This window comes from Nycticebus coucang, chromosome 4 (genome assembly GCF_027406575.1).
Source record: "Nycticebus coucang isolate mNycCou1 chromosome 4, mNycCou1.pri, whole genome shotgun sequence".
Taxonomy (NCBI): Eukaryota; Metazoa; Chordata; class Mammalia; order Primates; family Lorisidae; genus Nycticebus; species Nycticebus coucang.
In genome coordinates, this window is record NC_069783.1 from 46,565,681 (window position 1) to 46,572,997 (window position 7,317).

General features: G+C 38.3%; 1 non-coding gene across 1 annotated transcript; it reads right to left on the reverse strand.

Moving 5' to 3' along the window:
- Positions 1 to 6,073: 6,073 nt before the first annotated feature.
- LOC128585310 (U1 spliceosomal RNA) lies at positions 6,074 to 6,236 on the reverse strand. Its single transcript, XR_008380021.1, has one exon. It is a non-coding gene; the product is annotated as a U1 spliceosomal RNA (small nuclear RNA).
- Positions 6,237 to 7,317: the final 1,081 nt, after the last annotated feature.

Below are 7,317 nucleotides of genomic sequence, written 5' to 3' on the forward strand. Positions count from 1 at the left end.
TTGTGTGGGTTAACTCATCAAGAGAAATAATAAAAACCGAGTGCATCCGGAGTTCGGGGTCTTCACTGTCTCTCGCACAAAGGGCGTTGACCCCCAGAGCCCACTCTATAAACTCTACTCTATTTCTATTGTCTTCATTTTCCTCCTTCCTTCATCACCACCCAGCATAGGGGACACTCACATGTTGTTTGGGGACTGGCTCCTTACAAGAGAAATAAACAGAGTACATATCCAAGAGGCGTAAAACATCAAACGGCCTAATACTCAGACAATTACAGAAGAAGTAGGAGAACAGAAATGTGAAGAGATTATGGCTAAGAATTTCCAAATTTGGTGAAAAAGTCAGAAATACAGGAATCTCAGAGAAATCCAAATGAGGGATGGAAAAGAAATGAACCAACTCATAGAGAAACTGCTGAAAAGAAAAATAAAATCTTAAATGTAACCAGCGGGGGTGGGGCAGTGGGGGGGAAGAAACATTACATACAGAGGAACAAAGATAAAAATGATAATAGACTTCTCTTGAGAAACAATGCAAAAAAGAAGACAGTGGAGCAATGTCTTTTAAAAATTTTTTTTTTTTTGACAGTTTCACTTTCTTGCTCCTGGTAGAGTGCCATGGTGTCATAGCACACAGTAACCTTAAACTCTTGGGCTCAAGCGATCCTCTTGCCTCAGCCTCCTAAGTAGCTCACTACAGGCATCCGCCACTATGCCTGGCTATTTTTTAGAGATGGGTCTTGCTCTTGCTCAGGCTAGTCTCAAACTCGTGAGCTCAGGTGATACATCCATCTCGGCTTCCCAGAGTGCTAGGATTATAGGTGTGAGCCACTGTGCTTGGCCTGAAGCAGTATCTTTAAAATATTGAAATTTTATTATTTTTACTATAAATATTGAATATATATTCAATATAAAATATCTTTGAAATATTGAAAATTCAAAAGATCGAAAGTTTAAAAGTTACCAATTCTGAATATAATACCTAGTAAAAATATCCCTCGAATATGAAGGTAAAATAAAATCTGTTTCAGACACTCAATGTCTGGAAGAATTCATTTAGCAATGTAGGACATATTAAAGGAAGTTCTTCAGGTAGGGGTATGATATTAGAGGGAAATTTGTATCTATACACAGAAATAAAGAATTCCAGAAATGGTAAATAAAGATGAATAGATTACAATCTACCTCTGATATTTTGTTTTGACACTACAACTGTGAACTCATCAAAATTAATCAGATTATGTTGCATTACTTTAATTTCTTGGCTATTTGGGAGAAACTATAGATATGTGATAATATTTGGGGAGCATTCAAGTTTTATCAGCAGTATGTTTATAAATATCTTTCAAGATGCATTACTTTAAGAAGTGACTAATCACAGCCATTCAAATTAATTTTTTATTAACTAAAATTCTGTAAGGTGAACTTGTTTCAAATTGTAGCAACACATGTACCTGTACACACACACAAAGACAGAAACATCTATATATGCACCACGTAAACCCAAAGACATATGAATATATTTAAAAGACACATGTATGGGGCGGTGCCTGTGGCTCAAGGAGTAGGGCGCTGGTCCCATATGCCAGAGGTGGCGGGTTCAAACCCAGCCCCGGCCAAAAAAAAACCACAAAAAAAAAAAAAAAAAAGACACATGTATGGCCGGGCATGGTGGCTCACACCTGTAATCCTAACACTCTGGGAGGTTGAAGGAGGTGGATTGCTTGAGCTGAGGAGTTTGAGACCAGCCTGAGTAAGAACTAATTTTGTCCCCACTAAAAATAGAAAAACTAGCCAGGCATTATGGTGGGCACCAGTAGTCCCAGCTACTAGGGAGGCTGAGGCAAGAGGATTGCTCAAGCTCAAGAGTTTGAGGTTGCTGTGAGCTATGATAATACTATGGTACTCAAACTAGGGTGACAGAGTGAGACTGTCTCCAAAAAAGGCACACATATATCTATTCATGACTGATTACTTATCTAGGGTATCATTTATTTACCTTTTTACTAGTACTATGCTAGGGACTGGGGATAATAATCTAAATCTGTCATGACCAGTACCTAAGAGAGTTCATGGTCTAGTGGAAGGCAAATGCAAAATAAACAATTAAGCACATTGAAAACCAATTGACCTGTGCCACATTTGCTGTATATTAAAGACACTGCATAGAGAAGGGTAGATCCAATTCTGTCTGGTGGAGTCAGGTAGGACTAATAATGGTAGGATGTTCTGCCAACACGGGCACATCCTTTCCATCACAACAGGAAAGGTCATGCAGTCATTAGCAAGAAGACGGTGAAAAGGTGTAGGGCTAGAGGTTGGATATTCTCCAGGAGGTTTCTCTAGTGGTCCGAGTAAGAGAGACTAAGGGCCAGATATAAAGTCATATTGGTGGGTAAATATCCTGATGTTTAGACTATAACAACCAATTGACTTGCTGAACCATCTGATGTGGAAGAGTGAGAGAAGAGGCATTTGGAGTGAAATACAGATTTCTGGCAAGTGAGAAGGTGGGTAATTATGCCACTAGCTGAAATGGAAATATGTAAGGACACAAGGACAAAGGGAAGAGGCATTAGCACCCAAGAGATGCCAACATATTTTTGCAAAGAGGAGGAATAGCTGACTGTAGAGTATAGCGCACAGAACAGAATTCTGAGAAGAAGTGGATAAACACTGGGAAATCCACAGGACCATGGAGGACAGGGGTGAGGCATGACAATAAATCAGGGAGATAATTAAGAGTAGCCAGACCCACATTTCACTCCCTCTTCCTATTTTCAAAATTCTGAACAGATGGAATAATGCTATCTCAATGGAAGATTAGAGGATTCTTTCCTAAAGGAACTGGCTATCCAGACAAGCGCTCTCCATATCGGTGTGTGGAAGCTCCTTAAGGCAGCAGCTGGCTCCCCATCTGATCCATATACAGCGCAACCTGCTAGTCAGTAAGTTTTCTGCATATAAAACACCTTCTACTTTCACTCTTTTTGTTCTTAAACATAAACAAGTAGCTAAGGATGATCAAACATTCGAAGAAATCTTCTAAAATGAAAAAGAGAAAGACAGACACCACACAAAGAACAAACAAGCAGAATAAAAGGGCTTGAAATTAAATGAAAATATTCAAGAAACAGAAGAAAAATGTCTTCATTTGAATTAGTATGCTTAGAGAGATACAAAAATCTCATACTTAAAAAAAAGGTTATAATAGGATGCTATAAAATAGCAATAAACAGAGAACAAGTACAATCTTTAGATAAATGACAAAGTTGATTAGGTAAGGTCATTGATTTCTCCCCAAAGTAGAGTAAGCTATGAAAAATATTATCAAACATGAAAGACACTTAAGGGATGCTATCAGGGTTTTTTTTTTTTTTTTTTTGAGACACAGTTTCACTTTGTCACCCTGGGTAGAGTGCTGTGGCCTCATAATGCACAGCAACCTCGGACTCCTGGGCTCAAGCTATTCACTTGCTTCAACCTCCAGGACTACAGGCACCTGCCAGGACTACAGGCCAGGACTACAGTAGCCAGGACTACAGGCCAGGACTACAGGTGCCCGCCACAACGCTTGGCTATTTTTTAGAGACAGAATCTCACTCTTGCTTAAGTGGGTCTTGAACTCATGAGCGTAGGCAATTACCCTCTTTGGCCTCCCAGAGTGCTGGAATTATAGGCATGAGCCACCGCACCCAGCCTTGGATGCTATGGTTTGAATATGTTGCCTCCAAAATTTGGGTGTTGCCAATGTGAGAGTATTGAGAGGTAGGAGCCTTTAAGAGGCGATTAGGCCATGAGGGTTCCTCCTCATGAATGGAATTCCAACCCTGTGAAGGAAGCTTCATGCAGCTTTCCACTTGGTGCCCTTCTGCCATGTGAGGACACAGCACAAGGCACCATCTTGGAAGCAGAGGGCAGCCCTCACCAGACAGCTGATACTGATGGCACCTTAATCTTGGACTTCTAGCCTCCAGAACTATGAGGAATAAATTTCTGTTCTTTATAAATTGCCCAGTCTGTGGTATTTCGTCATCGCAGAACAAATGGACGGAGACAAAGCATCAATCCAGAATATCCAATTCATGAATAATAGAAGCTCCAAAATAGAAAAAAAGGAACAGAACAGAAAGGAAGATACTATTCTAGAGTCAAGCCATATTTAAGGGTGCCATAGTACTTTCTAAATGAAAGAAGATACATTGTTGTGAAACTGGCCAGGTGTAGTGGCTCATGCCTGTAATTCTAGCACTCTGGAAGGCCAAGGCAGGAGATCACTTGAGTTCAGGAGTTCGAGACCAGCCTGAACAAGAGTGAGACCTCATCTCTCATAAAAATAGAAAAACTAACTGAGTACTGTGATGGGTGCCTGTAGTCTCAGCTACTTGGGAGGCTGAGGCAAGAGGATCGCTTGAACTCAGGAGTTTGAGGTTGCTGTGAGCTATGATGCCAGAGCACTTTGAGGTTGCTGTGAGCTAAGCTGCCACAGCACTGTAGCCTGGGCAACAGAGACTATGCCTTAAAAAAAAGAAAGAAGGAAGATACACTCTTATGAAATTTCAAAATACCATGAATAAAGAAAAATATAAAAGCTTTGAGATAAAATTAGATGACAGAGAAGAAACAAGATACAGAATTACAACAGTTTTCTTAATAGCATCACTGGATATCAAAACTCACTGGTGACTCAATGGTATACAACTTTAGTCCCAGCTACTTGGGAGGCTAAATGAGAGGATCCCTTGAGCCCAAGAATTTGAGACTGTGGGGTGGCACGTGTGGCTCAGTGAGTAGCACCAGCCCCATATACCAAAGGTGGTGGGTTTGAACCCGGCCCTGGCCAAATTGCAACAACAACAACAACAACAAAGTACAAGAATTTGAGACTGTGGTGTACTATGATTGTGTTTGCTAATAGCCACTTCACTCCAGCCTGGGCAACATAGCAAGACCCTGTTTCAAAACAAAACAAAAATACCCAAATCAGTGATGACTCAAACTCCATTATTAATCACAGAAATTCAACAAAATACCTGTTGTTGCTCAGAATGGCAAAAAAATATTATAGAAAGGTAGAGAATACCACATGTGGAAAAGGTGTCAGGAGGTAAGAACTCTCTTTCTCTGCTGGTATGATTCAAATGACTAAAGATATTCTTATAAGCAGTATGGTAGCCCTTACTGAAGTTAAAAAAGCATATGCCCAACCCCTTCCTCATAAAACACAGATTAGTTTGAGTTGATCTACTACTCAAAGAAATAGGAAAATCCACAGAGTTTGTAGAAGATTTTAAGATTCTTCTCTCTGTTATTAATAGAATAGACACATACAAAGGATAAAAAAATTTTTCAAAATATTCTGGCAGGCTCGGTACCCCTAGCTCAGTGGTTAGGGCGTCAGCCACATGCACAGGGACTGGTGGGCTTGAACCCGGCCAGGGCCTGCTAAACAACAATGACAACTACAACAAAAAAATAGCTGAGTGTTGTGGCGGGCACCTATAGTCCCAGCTACTTGGGAGGACGAGGCAAGAGAATCTCTTAAGCCGAAGAGTTTGAGGTTGCTGTGAGCTGTGATGCCATAGCACTCTACTGAGGGGAACCTAGTGAGACTCTGTCTCAAAAAAAAAAAAAAAAAAAATTCTGGCAACACATGGCTTTGAGGAAAAAAGAAAAAAATTGAACAATATATCTAATAGATATATGTTATTATGCCCCCAAACTATGTTAAATACACATGCTTTTAAAGCACTTGAGAAAATAAGAATTCATGTTAGACTTTTCCATAAAGCAGTTTCATAAATATAACACTATTGACATTATACAGAATAGTTTTCTTAGCACAATTCCATTATACTATAAATAAATAACAGTATCTTCAAAAATCCTCGTATGGTTGAAAATTAAGAAAATTGAAATTAAGAAATATCTTCCAAATAATCCATAGGTTAAAAGAAATTATTATGCAATATTTTAAACCAAATAACAGAGTACTAGTACATATCCCAAAGCATGTAAGCAGTTTTTTTTTAATTAAAAAAAATTTTAATAATAATAATAATAATAAAAAAAACAGGGAAAAGCATGAACACAGTCCTCCACTATCACAAATTATGCAGTCAAGTTTCCCACATGTGGCAAATTTCAGGTGTTAGTACATCTGGAGTGCAATGGATAAGCCTTGCCCTGGAAAAACCACCTTCATGATCATGGTTTCTCCCTTGCCAGGTAAATATAAGCACTCATTTTAGGGAGACATATGTTTTAAATATTTAAGTAGTGAAGAAGAAAAAATACTGAAAATTAATATGCTAAGCAGCCATTGGATAAAATTAAAAATAAAACAGCAGGTTCCATGCCCATAGCTCAGCAGTTAGGGCGCTGGCCACATACACTGGGGCTGGAGGGTTCAAACCCGGCCCAGGCCTGCTAAACAACAATGACAACTGCAACAAAAATAGCTGGATGTTGTTGTGGGCACCTGTAGTCCTAGCTACTTGGGAGGCTCAGGCAAGAGAATTGCTTAAGCCCAAGAGTTTGAGGCTGCTGTGAGCTGTGACGTCACGGTACTGTACCGAGGGTGACATAGTGAGACTCTGTGTCAAAAAAATAAAATAAAATAAAATAAAAATAAGACAGCAGAACAAGTCCAAAGAAAGTGAAAAAGAGAAAATTATAAGATCAGAAGTAAATGAAGTTGCAAAGAAAAATAAAACAGAGAACAATAAAGCCAATGCTGGTTATTTGAAATAACTGGAAAAATTGATAAAATGCTTCTGAGACTTACTAATTAAAATGGATAGCTAGGACACAAAAACTAATATCAGTAATAAAAAAGAGGATATCACTACAGAACCTGAAAACATTTAGAAGATAATAAAATAAAACTATGAGCAATCTTTGACAGCATTTTTGAAAATTTGAATAGAATGGAAAAGTTTCTAGGAAAATATGGTTTACTCAAGAAGAAATAGAAGAATTGAATATTTTAATATTAATATTAAAAAGAATATGTGTGTAATAAAAAATTTTCAAAAAGGAAACTCCTGACCTACTAGACATTATGTTAGGTTCTACCAAGCAATAAATCAAGTTTCCTAATTTTACACAAAGTCTACTAGAGCAAATAAAAATAGAGAGAACACTGTTGAACTTCAACTTTACTTTAACACCTAAACTCCATGAGACAGTATAAGAAAAGTCAATGATATTAGAAACACAAAAGAAAATAATTCAAAATATTAGCAATCCAAATCTACCAATCCATAAAAAAATCATGACTGGTTGTTTTTATACTAGGAATATAAGGCTAATTTA